General features: G+C 36.5%; 1 protein-coding gene across 1 annotated transcript in view; it reads left to right on the top strand.

The window, feature by feature from the left end:
* The window catches only part of RTKN2 (rhotekin 2), an 80,743-nt gene that overhangs the window by 15,903 nt on the left and 52,323 nt on the right, over positions 1 to 12,517 (top strand). The gene's annotated exons all lie outside the window — the stretch shown is intronic.

The following is a 12,517-nucleotide window of genomic DNA, read 5'->3' as shown; positions in this document are numbered from 1 at the left end:
GCCAGTTTTCAAGGGGAATGCTTCCAGTTTTTGCCCATTCAGTATGATATTGGCTGTGGGTTTGTCCTAAATAGCTCTTATTATTTTGAGATATGTTCCATCAATACCGAATTTATTGAGAGCTTTGATCATGAAGGGCTGTTGAATTTTGTCAAAGGCCTTTTCTGCATCTATTGAGATAATCAGTGATTTTTGTCTTTGGTTCTGTTTATATGCTGTATTACGTTTATTGATCTGCATATGTTGAGCCAGGCTTGCATCCCAGGGGTGAAACCCACTTGATCGTGGTGCATAAACTTTTTGATGTGCTGCTGGATTCGGTTTGCCAGTATTTTATTGAGGATTTTTGCATTGATGTTCATCAGGGATATTGGTCTAAAATTCCTTCTTTGTTGTGTCTCTGCCAGGCTTTGGTATCAGGATGATGTTGGTCTCATAGAATGAGTTAGGGAGGATTCCCTCTTTTTCTATTGCTTGGAATAGTTTCAGAAGGAATGGTACCAGCTGCTCCTTGTACCTCTGGTAGAATTTGGCTGTGAATCCATCTGGTCCTGGACTTTTTTTGGTTGGTAGGCTATTAATTATTACCTCAATTTCAGAGTCTGTTATTGGTCTATTCAGGGATTCAGCTTCTTCGTGGTTTAGTTTTGGGAGGGTGTATGTGTCCAGGAATTTATCCATTTCTTCTAGGTTTTCTAGTTTATTTGCATAGAGGTGTGTATAGTATTCTCTGATGGTAGTTTGTATTTTTGTGGGGTCAGTGGTGATATCTCCTTTATCATTTTTTATTGCATCTGTTTGATTCCTCTCTCTTTTCTTCTTCATTAGTCTTGCTAGTGGTCTATCCATTTTGTTGATCTTTTCAAAAAAAAAAAAACCAGCTCCTGGATTCATTGATTTTTTTTTTTTTTTGAAGGGTTTTTTGTGTCTTTATCTCCTTCACTTCTGCTCTGATCTTAGTTATTTCTTGCCCTCTGCTAGCTTTTGAATGTGTTTGCTCTTGCTTCTCTAGTTTTTTTAATTGTGGTGTTAGGGTGTCAATTTTAGATCTTTCCTGCTTTCTCTTGTGGGCATTTAGTGCTATAAATTTCCCTCTACATACTGCTTTAAATGTGTCCCAGAGATTCTGGTATGTTGTATCTTTGTTCTCATTGGTTTCAAAGAACATCTTTATTTCTGCCTTCATTTCGTTATGTACCCAGTAGTCATTCAGGAACAGGTTGTTCAGTTTCCATGTAGTTGAGTGGTTTTGAGTGAGTTTCTTAATCCTGAGTTCTGGTTTGATTGCACTGTGGTCTGAGAGACAGTTTGTTATAATTTCTGTTCTTTTACATTTGCTAAGGAGTGCTTTACTTCCAACTATGTGGTCAGTTTTGGAATAAGTGTGATGTGGTGCTGAGAAGAATGTATATTCTGTTGATTTGGGGTGGAGAGTTCTGTAGATGTCTATTAGGTCCGCTTGGTGCAGAGTTGAGTTCAATTCCTGGATATTCTTGTTAACTTTTTGTCTCGTTGATCTGTCTAATGTTGACAGTGGAGTGTTAAAGTCTCCCATTATTATTGTGTGGGAGTCTAAGTCTCTTTGTAAGTCTCTAAGGACTTGCTTTATGAATCTAGGTGCTCCTGTATTGGGTGCATATATATTTAGGATAGTTGGCTCTTCTCGTTGAATTGATTCCTTTACCATTATGTAATGGCCTTCTTTGTCTCTTTTGATCTTTGTTGGTTTAAAGTCTGTTTTATCAGAGACTAGCATTGCAACCCCTGCCTTTTTTTGATTTCCATTTGCTTGGTAGATCTTCCTCCATCCCTATATTTTGAACCTATGTGTGTCTCTGCACATGAGATGGGTCTCCTGAATACAGCACACTGATGGGTCTTGACTCTTTGTCCAATTTGCCAGCCTGTGTCTTTTAATTGGAGCATTTAGCCCATTTGCATTTAAGGTTAATATTGTTATGTATGAACTTGATCCTGTCATTGTGATGTTATTTTGCTCGCTAGTTGATGCAGTTTCTTCCTAGCATTGATGGTCTTTACATTTTGGCATGTTTTTGCAGTGGCTGTTACCAGTTACTCCTTTCCATGTTTAGTGCTTCCTTCAGGATCTCTTGTAGGGCAGGCCTTGTGGTGACAAAATCTCTCAGCATTTGCTTGTCTGTAAAGGATTTTATTTCTCTTTCACTTATGAAACTTAGTTTGGCTGGATATGAAATTCTGGGTTGAAAATTCTTTAAGAATTTTGAATATTGGCTCCCACTCTCTTCTGGCTTGTAGAGTTTCTGCTGAGATATCTGCTGTTAGTCTGATGGACTTCCCTTTGTGTGTAACGCGACCTTTCTCTCTGGCTGCCCTTAACATTTTTTCCTTCATTTCAACTTTGGTGAATCTGACGATTATGTGTCTTGGAGTTGCTCTTCTTAAGGAATATCTTTGTGGTGTTCTCTGTATTTCCTGAATTTGAATGTTGGCCTGCCTTGCTAGGTTGGGAAAGTTCTCCCGGATAATATCCTGCAGAGTGTTTTCCAACTTGGTTCCATTCTCCCTGTCACTTTCAGACGTCACCAATCAGACGTAGATTTGGTCTTTTCACATAGTCTCATATTTCTTGGAGACTTTGTTCATTTCTTTTCACTCTTTTTTCTCTAAACTTCTCTTCTCGCTTCATTTCATTCATTTGATCTTCAATCACTGATACCCTTTCTTCCAGTTGGTCGAGTCGGTTACTGAAGCTTGTGCATTTGTCACGTAGTTCTTGTGTCATGGTTTTCATCTTTATCAGTTCCTTTATGGACTTCTCTGCATTATTCTAGTTAGCCATTCGTCAAATCTTTTTTCAAGGTTTTTAGTTTCTTTGTGCTGGGTTCATAACTCCTCCTTTAGCTCGGAGAAGTTTGATTATCTGAAGTCGTCTTCTCTCAACTCATCAAAGTCATTCTCCGTCCAGCTGTGTTCTGTTGTTGGCGAGGAGCTGCATTCCTTTGGAGTAGGAGAGGCACTCTGATTTTTAGAATTTCCAGCTTTTCTGTACTGCTTTTTCCCCATCTTTGTGGTTTTATCTACCTTTAGTCTTTGATGATGGTGATGTACCGATGGGGTTTTGGTGTGGATGTCCTTCCTGTTTGTTATTTTTCTTTCTAACAGGACCCTCAGCTGCGGGTCTGATGGAGTTTGCTCAACCCTGTTTGCCTAGGTAGCAGCAGCGGAGGCTGCAGAAGAGTGAATATTGCTGAACAGCAAATGTTGCTGTCTGATCGTTCCTCTGGAAGCTTTGTCTCAGAGGTGTACCTGGCCGTGTGAGGTGTGAGGTGTCAGTCTGTCCCTAGTGGGGCATGTCTCCTAGTTAGGCTACTCGGGAGTCAGGGACCCAATTGAGGAGGCAATCTGTCCGTTCTCAGATCTCAAACTCCGTGCTGGAAAAACCACTACTGTCTTCAAAGCTGTCAGACAGTGACATTAAATCTGTCTTTTGTTTGGCTATGCCCTGTCCCCAGAGGTGGAGTCTACAGAGGCAGGCAGGTCTCCTTGAGCTTCGGTGGGCTCTACCCAGTTAGAGCTTCCTGGCCAATTTGTTTACCTACTTAAGCCTCAGCAATGGCGGGCGCCCCTCCCTCAGCCTCACTGCCACCTTGCAGTTAGATCTCAGACTGCTGTGCTAACAATGAGGGAGGCTCCGTGGGTGTGGGACCCTCCAAGCCAGGCACAGGATATAATCTGGTGTGCCATTTGCTAAGACCCTTGGAAAAGCGCAGTATTAGGGTGGGAGTGACACAATTTTTCCGGTGTTGTGTATCACGGTTTCCCTTGGCTAGGATAGGGAATTCCCTTCCCCCTTGTGCTTCCCAGGTGAGGCGATGCCTCTCCCTGCTTCGGCTCTTGCTTGTTGGGCTGCACCCACTGTCCTGCCCTCACTGTCTGACACACCCCAGTGACATGAACCCAATACCTCAGTTGGAAATGCAGAAATCACCTGTCTTCTGTGTTGCTCACGCTGGGAGCTGGAGGCTGGAGCTGTTCCTATTCGGCCATCTTGGCACGGATCCTGGCTTATATTCTTCTATAAAGGACATTCGTCTCTTTAGTCTCTCTATTCCTGGATTTTTATTCAATGTTTTATTATCGTTTATAGTCACTAAGAATCTCTTGCTTCCTGACACAAAAAGACGATCCATTCTTGCTTTATATTTTCCCTGTCCCATGCCTAGAGTCAGCCATTTTTCTGACACCTTGCTCCCTTTAATGGTGATTCATATTTTGAATGCAAACCCTGGGCACTGGGTATGCTCATGCTTACTGGGGTATCACTGCTTCTAGGCCTTTTCAGTGGATCTAGTGATGAAATAGATGAAAAAATCATGAGTTTATATCAATGTTTATAGGTTTGTGATTACAGTACCAATGTTATTACTGACTGTAAACCTACCTAGGCAAGTTCAAGATTTCCTTACAATTCTTTTTTTAACATACAGAAATTATGAAAATTTTCCAACATACAGAAAAGATGAAAGAATTATACAGTGAATACCCATATACCTACCACTAAGGTTCTACAACTAATATTTGTTTTATCCCTCTGTCCAATCCATTTTATTTTATTTTATTTTTTAATTTTTTTAGAGCTAGGGTCTCACTGTGTCTCCCAGGCCAGAGTGCAGTGACACAATGATAGCTTGCTCTAGCCTCAAACTTCTGGGTTCAAGTGATCTTCCTGCCTCAGCCTCTCAAGTAACTAGAACTAGAGGTTCATGCCACCCTACCCAGCTAATTTATTTTTTGTCTCTCAGCTTGCTTATTTATTTATTTTGTAGAGACAGGGTCTTGCTATGTTGTCCAGGCTTATCTTGAACTCCTGGCCTCAAGCAGTCCTCCCACCTCAACCTCCCAAAACACTGGGATTACAGGCATGAGCCACCATGTTCAGCCTAATCTATTTTATTTCCTTATGACACAATTTAAAATAAGTTCTTTGCAGTTCTTTGTGTGTGTATATGTATATGTACACATGTATGTACATCCCTGTAGATATAGGGTAGAGAGTATTCAAAAATTACTTGATTATATTACTTTGTTCTCACAATGCTATAAAGGACTACCTGAGATTGGGTAATTTAAGAAGAAAAGAGGTTTAATTGACTCAGTTCTGCAGGCTATGCAGGAAGCATGGCTTGGAGGCCTCAGGAAACTTACAATCATGGCAAAAGGTTGAAGGGGAAGCAAGCACTTCCTTCACATGGCGACAGGAGAGCGAGTGAACTAATGGGGAAATGCTACACACTTTTAAACAACCAGATCTCGTGAGAACTCACTATCACGAGAATAGCAAGGGGGAAATCCACCCCTATGATCCAATCACCGCCCACCAGGTCTCTTCCCCAACACTGGGGATTACAGCTTAACATGAGATTTGGGTGGGACACAGAGCCAAACCATATCAATGAACTTTTTCTTACGGTCTTCTTATTAAATCATAAGCAGACTTATTTCTGTTTGCTTTTTTTCTCTTTGAATTAATTACATTTTTTGGATAGATAGTGTTTCCTTGTGCTCCTTCCCAGTTTCCAATTAGTAGCTCTTGCCATGGTTCCCACCCCAAGAACCAGCCACTATTCTGATTTGTTTTTCCACTGTAGGTTAATTTTGCCTGTTCTGGAACTTAGTATAAATAGAACTATACAGTGGAGGTTTCTTTCTTTCAACATAATGCTTTTGAGATTCATCATGTGTCAATTATTTTTTTTTCCACTGTATCACTTTTTCCAGTGTTGACTCTTTTCAAATTTCTGTATAGTTTTGGTTGCTTGCCAGTCACTTCAGGTAGATGTTTTTTAAATTTTTTATTGTTTTCTGTGGGAAGATTTCTCCAGTGTGAGCTACTCTGCCATTACCAAAAGAGGAATTTTAATTGATTAAAATTGCTTTTTAATCAAATAAATTTTTATTTTTTCTACTTTATGGAACATCTTGAGGTTTTCTTTATGACTTAATATGGTCTATTTTCATGAGTGTTGCATTGGCTTTTGAAGTTACATTTCTTTTTATAACAGTGTAATGTTAGTCAAAGGTGTTTGAAAGATCTGTGTTAATGACTATGTTAGCTTTTTGATAACCTTCCTTATTTTTTGACCAGTTGAACTGTCTTGTACTGAAACAGATAGGTTCAGATTTTTTATTGTTAAGGCTTAATTGTCTTCATCCTTGTATCTTCTGCACATTATGCTTTAGGAAGATGCTTTGTAACATTTGGTACATTCGGTACTTGTGATATATTCATCGTTAGTTGCAGCCTTTTGCATTATAAAGTGTCCTTCTGTTGTTGTCTCAGGTAATGTTTTTGAACCTGAATTTTACCTTGCCTGGTAACAAAATCACATCCCCTGTTTTCTTATTTGTATTTGTTTCATATATCTTTGTCCATCTCTTTATTTTTAGCCTTTCTGACTCACCTTTGAAGACTTGTTTCTTGTATTCATCCTAGAGTTGGGTTTTATATTATGAGCCAATCTGGAAATCCTTTTAATGGAAAATTAAGACATTTTATATTTGCTGATATAACTGATATATCTGATTTCAGCTACTGTAATATTCTTTTATATTATGTTAACTTTGTATATTATAATCACAGTCTTTTACTATGTGGTCTGTTTTCTTTGTTTTAAATTTTGGAAGCATTTTATAAGTCATAGTAGTTACTATAATTTTATATAAAAAACTTTATATATACTGATAATTATATAATGCCCTTAGTTCTTATAAGTTTTATATATATATTGCCCTTAGTTCCATGAGCCAACTAAACCTCTTCTTAAGTTACCCAGCCTTAGGTATTTCTTTGTAGCAATGCAAGAATGGCCTAACACAGGCTTTTGCTATTTTGATTTTTTGTTTTAAGTAATATCTTTTTTTTCCAGTTACTGTGTCAAGATCAATGAGCTTATTGTATTTCCCCCTACTCCACTTTTTTTCAAGTTTTGTTTTTTCTTCTTTGGTGGAATGGATAATATTTACATAGTAATCTTATAGTCGTATCTTCACCTTTGTTTTAGTCTTTGATATGCACTTAAGTAGGTATAATTTTCACTTCTTCTTCTTCCGTTGTACTTTCCAAAATCATCTCTTTTGGAAGAAGCTCATCAGCTAGAAGATTCTTCCACATGAGTACAGTTTTCTTCACTTTCTTGTATGTTTAAAGTGTTTTTCTTTAGTGTTTCTACTTTTAGGCTGAGTTTGCCAGTTATAAATTCCTTAGCCAACACATTCTTTCCTTGAGTTTTGTGAAGACTTTGCTCCATTGTTGTCTTGTTATTGAGAAATCTAATCTTTCATTTTCTTTACTTTGTAAATGAGTTTGACTTTTTGCCTGGAGACTGAAAGTACTTTATCTTAAAGTCTGATTATTTTACTGTAATGTGTGTAAGGCTGACCATTTGGCACATTTTGGGACTCTTGATATGTGGATTGTTCTTTTTTATTTTCAGAACGTCTTTCTGAATTATACAAAAATATTCTTTCTATCTCATTATTTTGTTTTTCCTATTTAAGAATTCTGATTACATATAAGTTGGATCTTCTTTGCCTGTCCTCTATGTCTATCACTTTCTGATCTTTTTTAATACCGTATTTCATTTTTGTTCTTTTGGTTCTTTTCATTCCCATTTACTATGTCCCTTTGTGTACTTTTGCTTCTATATATTTATCCTTGGACACCTTACATTTTAATGTTCATTTCAAAAATGATTTTATTTTTCCAGTTTCTCTGCTTGTTCTTTCCTTTCATTCTCTCCTCTCTTTGCATATCTGCCTGTTGATTTTTCTTTCCTAGTCTCGAATTTTGGATTTTAGGTTCCTGGTTTCTTTCATATTTGCAATAATTTGTATAAATGCACTTAATTCATTTTGGAGTATTGTGTTTTTGTTACTTTTCATATTTGTTGGAGGTGGAGTTGGTAGAGTAGTTGAATCAAATGAAGAGTTTTGATTATCTACTTTTATTTATAGTAGGTTTCTATGGGTAATTGGAGTCTATTTTTGTCCGTAAGGAAATATGTAGGATTTTTCTGAGCTAAGTGATTAGGAGTCAGGAGTCAGGACCCCTTATCCTTAAGGGGTATGTTCCATCATCCTTCCTGGATTCCTGAAACCACAGATAATACTAAGCCCTATGTACATTATGTTTTTTTCCTACACATACACACCTATGATAGTTTAATTTGTAGATTAGGCACAGTACGAGATGAACAACAATAACTAATAATAAAATAGAACAATTATAACAATATACTATAATAAAAGCTATGCAAATGTGTTCTCTCTTTCAGAATATCTGATTTACCCTTTTTGTGATGATGTGAGATGATAAATTGCTTTTGTGATGAGTTTAAATGAGATGAATGTCATAGGCATTGTGGTATAGCATTAGGCTACTATGGACCTTGAGCACAAGCACTGTGATACCTTGGGAGTTAGTCTGATAATCTAGACGGCAGCTAAGTGACCAATGAGCAGGTGATGTCTACAGCATGGATACACTGGACAAAGGCATGATTCACATCCTATAGGGCAGCATGAGGTTTCATTACACTACTTAGAATGGTGTGCAGTTTAAAATTTATGAATTGTTAGGCCAGGCACAGTGGCTTATGACTGTAATCCCAGCCCTTTGGGAGGCCGAGGTTGGTGGATCACTTGAGCCCAGGCGTTCAAGACCAGCTTGGGCAACATCGTAAAACCCTGTCTCTACCAAATAACATAAACATTAGCTGGGCATGGTGGCGTGTGCCTGTAGTCCCAGCTACTCAGGAGGCTGAGGTGGCAGGATTGCTTGAATCTGGGAGGTGGAGGTTGCAGTGAGCTGAGATTACGCCACTGCACTCCAACCTGGGCAACATAGTGAGACCCTGTCTCAAAAATAAATAAAAATAATAAAACTTATGAATTATTTATTTCTGGAATTTTTCATTTAATATTTTCAGACTGCAGTTTACTCTGGATAACTGAAATCATGTAAAGCAAAACCATGGCTGGGGGAGAATACTGCATTTGGTTTCTTAGTTCAAGAATGCTTTTTATTATTGGAACTGTGAAGAGTAGTTTCCTTAATAAATGATGTCTTTTGGGATGCTGGTTGGTTAATATTCTGTTCTTTGATACTAATGTGTTTCTTGGGATTTTAAACTTCATCTACTTTCTTCCTTTTTCTTCGTAGCCAAGGCTCCAAAGGACACCTGTCTCATTCTTGTGTTGCTCACAAGACTTAACTTTTGAACCAAAGTACTTTTGGAGCCCTTTCTTTTGCCTCTCCAGGAACCAGTACTGTGGTATCCACTAGGTCTTAGACCCATTCACTCTTCTTCTAGGGGAAATCCTAAGTTTATATTGCTTGTGGTTTGCAATGCCCACCTCATTCTTATATGCAAGGCCTCTACTAGCTGGTTTTGACGGTTTCAGATGTTAGTTTCCGCATTTACTGTAAATTAAAATTCGTAGAAGTCTCTGTTTTCTAGTTATGCTGTTGGTGTTGACTGTAGGTCATTTTATTTGCTTTCCTTGTTGATCTCAAGGCTTTTGTAGAATGTATGAAATAAATCTGATTTAGATGGCTACTTCTGTTTTACAGGAACTGGTAAGTCATTCTCTGATCACTTTAACTAATGGCTTACTGCCTCTTCTATGTGAGCCCCAACCGAAATACTGAGGCCAAAAATATAAATACTCAGAAAGTAGTCCTTGTATTTGTGTAACATTTTGAAGAATGACATAGAATACATTTAAAATATTAATTCATTTAGTAGCTCTGTGAGATAGTGAATCTTTTCCCCATTTTACAAATAAAGATGCTGAGGCTAAAAGGTTAATAGCAACCCACTTATATAATTAGTTAATAATGAGTAAAATCCAATGCTAAGTATCCATGTCTACTGCCTGCTCCATCAATGACCATATCCTTATTTCATTTAACAGTCCCTAAACATTCATTGAGTTCTTTAGAATGCACTGAGCTGAATACCAGGCACTGGTGATAGACCACTGAACAAAATAGACGCCCCAACCCCACACACACAAAAAAGCACACACGGAGCTTATATTTCAGCAATATCCTCCATCTGTGCCCTTCCCACCACCCGCAACGCCCCGCACCCCGCAACCCCTGCTCACCCCAGTTCATCTCTTCTTGACTTACTTCTGAAATGCTTTATTTGGCTTTGTAAAAACAATACTAATCAGTGTCATTTATAGCACTTAATTATGTGTGTCATTTAACATAATTGTGATTTTTAATCGTGCCAAAATAATTTTGTGAGTTTTGTGTGATTATTATACTACTCTCTCATCCTCCAGTTTTTTTGTTCATTGCTCAGGTACTATAACTCAAAAAAGAAAAGTATAGGTTGGAAGTGAAAATTGTGTACTCTTAGTCCTATAATAAAACTTGTATTTAAAGACATTACTGATTTTATTTTTAAGATATTTATGAAGCTACAAATTTTATACCATAGTTTTAGGATGGGTTAAAATTTCATGCTAAATGTTTCTGAGTATCTTAATCTTTACTTATTTGCATCAGAGGTAAAGGATTTTATAACCTGCTTTCAAATAATAGACTCCCATTTAGAATTATTTTAGTGCTTCATTAAGAAAATGTTAAAATGCTTTCATCATTGGCCTATTTCTCATTATAACTTGTTAATTTTGGCAAAGAAATGCTGTTTTAAATTCCCACTTGGAACAGTATAAGATAGGATAATCTGTATTTACTCAGTCAGTTTTAATACAGATTTTTGAGCAGCAATGTGGCAGATTGGCACCCTCTTTTGGTCATTTTATTTACCTACAGGCAGAAATATAAGTAATACAAATTAAGTTTGTCTTTTATATGTTTATCTCTATCTTTTAAGTTAGCATTTACAAATCTCAGCCAAAATAATGCTCTAGACTGGGTTCATATGAATAAGGTACACTATTATCTAGCTGTGCTTTGTTTTGGTAATTTTGTGCTTATTTTCTGTTTCCTCAGGCTGGCTCTCTAATTCTAGCATTCAGAATTAGCATTAATATTGCAGATTTTTGAACAAGTATTTATATTAAACTATTAGCTACAGTAGCACATTATTAGACAGATAGTGTTTAACAATTTCATTGTCAATTTGGATTAATTAGAAAAACATCACATTTTAGTACCCTAAATAGCAGTTTTGTTATTTGAATTGAAAGTAATTCAAGCTTCAGAAAATTAAGGCTGAATTACTTCAGTTTTTCTCCTCTCATTTTTTAAAAGACAGACTTAATTCTCTAAGATTATATGGTTAATTGAATTTATATTATAGTTTGACAATATTTGTGTATAATAAGTTTGCTCACCAGTCCTGGAAATGCCTATGCAAATAATTTATAATTGCAGGGGAGAAAGCTATACTCTGCCAGGCAGTTGAATAGTTCGGAAGGGGGAAATTTTTCTTGGTAAATATTCAGCAAGTTTGCTTTTGGTAGTTCTAGTATTTCAGAATTTCATTTGCCTGCCAAAGCCTCAAATTTAATCCAATTTAATAATACCTAATGGATCTCAACTTTAGCATAATCTGTGACCTATTCCATAATACTTAAGTTACTCACTATATTTGAGCTTCCTTGTGCTTCTTCACTAAAATAAGTATTTTAAGAATTTATATTATGCATTGCTCATATAGGCGTTTTTAGAAATATTACTTTCAAATGCCAACCAGTTATGTTTGTATTGTATTTCTTGTACAAGTTTGAAGAACTCGAGATTTGTGTTTGATTTCTCGTGAGCCTTTCAGTATATTATTTCACTAAAATAAATAATAAACTGATTGAACTGTTGAATTGAACTTAATAAGCAAGAAAATCTTCTCTGACATGACAAACTAATATAAAATGTTGAACTTCACTCTTTAAAATTTATGATTCAATGAAACTTTATTTTGAAATAAACAATGAGTATTTATTTGTATGTTTCACTGAGTGAATTCCCTAGTTTTAATACCAGATATGGCCATAAAGTAATTAGATAGAATTCCAAGAATATATGGCTTTAAATATACTGCATTAGTTTAGTCATACCTAATGTATAATTCTATAAATACTATGTAAATATCTCATAAATTTATGAACTTTACATCAGTAAATTATTTTAGCTCATTTGAAATATACCACCTATATACTTATGAGTTTAATCCAGTAAAGGGGCAAAAAAGTAGGATGATATATTTGTTTTCATATTTGGATGCATTATAATGAATATATTGGCAGTGTTTTTAACAGACCTACTGAAAGCAGTGTGTTGCTGTCATCTCCTTCTGAAAACGTCCCATTTCAAATTCCCATCCAGTCTTTCTGCAGAAGCCTTCTTAGAATCCAGCAGTATCCAAATGGCAAATTTCTGTCTTATCACTTATTTGAAGTAACAAATTAAATTAACTGGTAATTAGCTGACCAAATTAAATAGGAATGAAAAATACAAAGAATAGTCTTGGAAATATTGCCCTGTAAATGGAATGCTAAT

This window comes from Rhinopithecus roxellana, chromosome 11 (genome assembly GCF_007565055.1).
Source record: "Rhinopithecus roxellana isolate Shanxi Qingling chromosome 11, ASM756505v1, whole genome shotgun sequence".
NCBI lineage: Eukaryota > Metazoa > Chordata > Mammalia > Primates > Cercopithecidae > Rhinopithecus > Rhinopithecus roxellana.
Note: the sequence above shows the minus strand (reverse complement) of the source record. Positions and strands in the feature narration are given on the sequence as shown.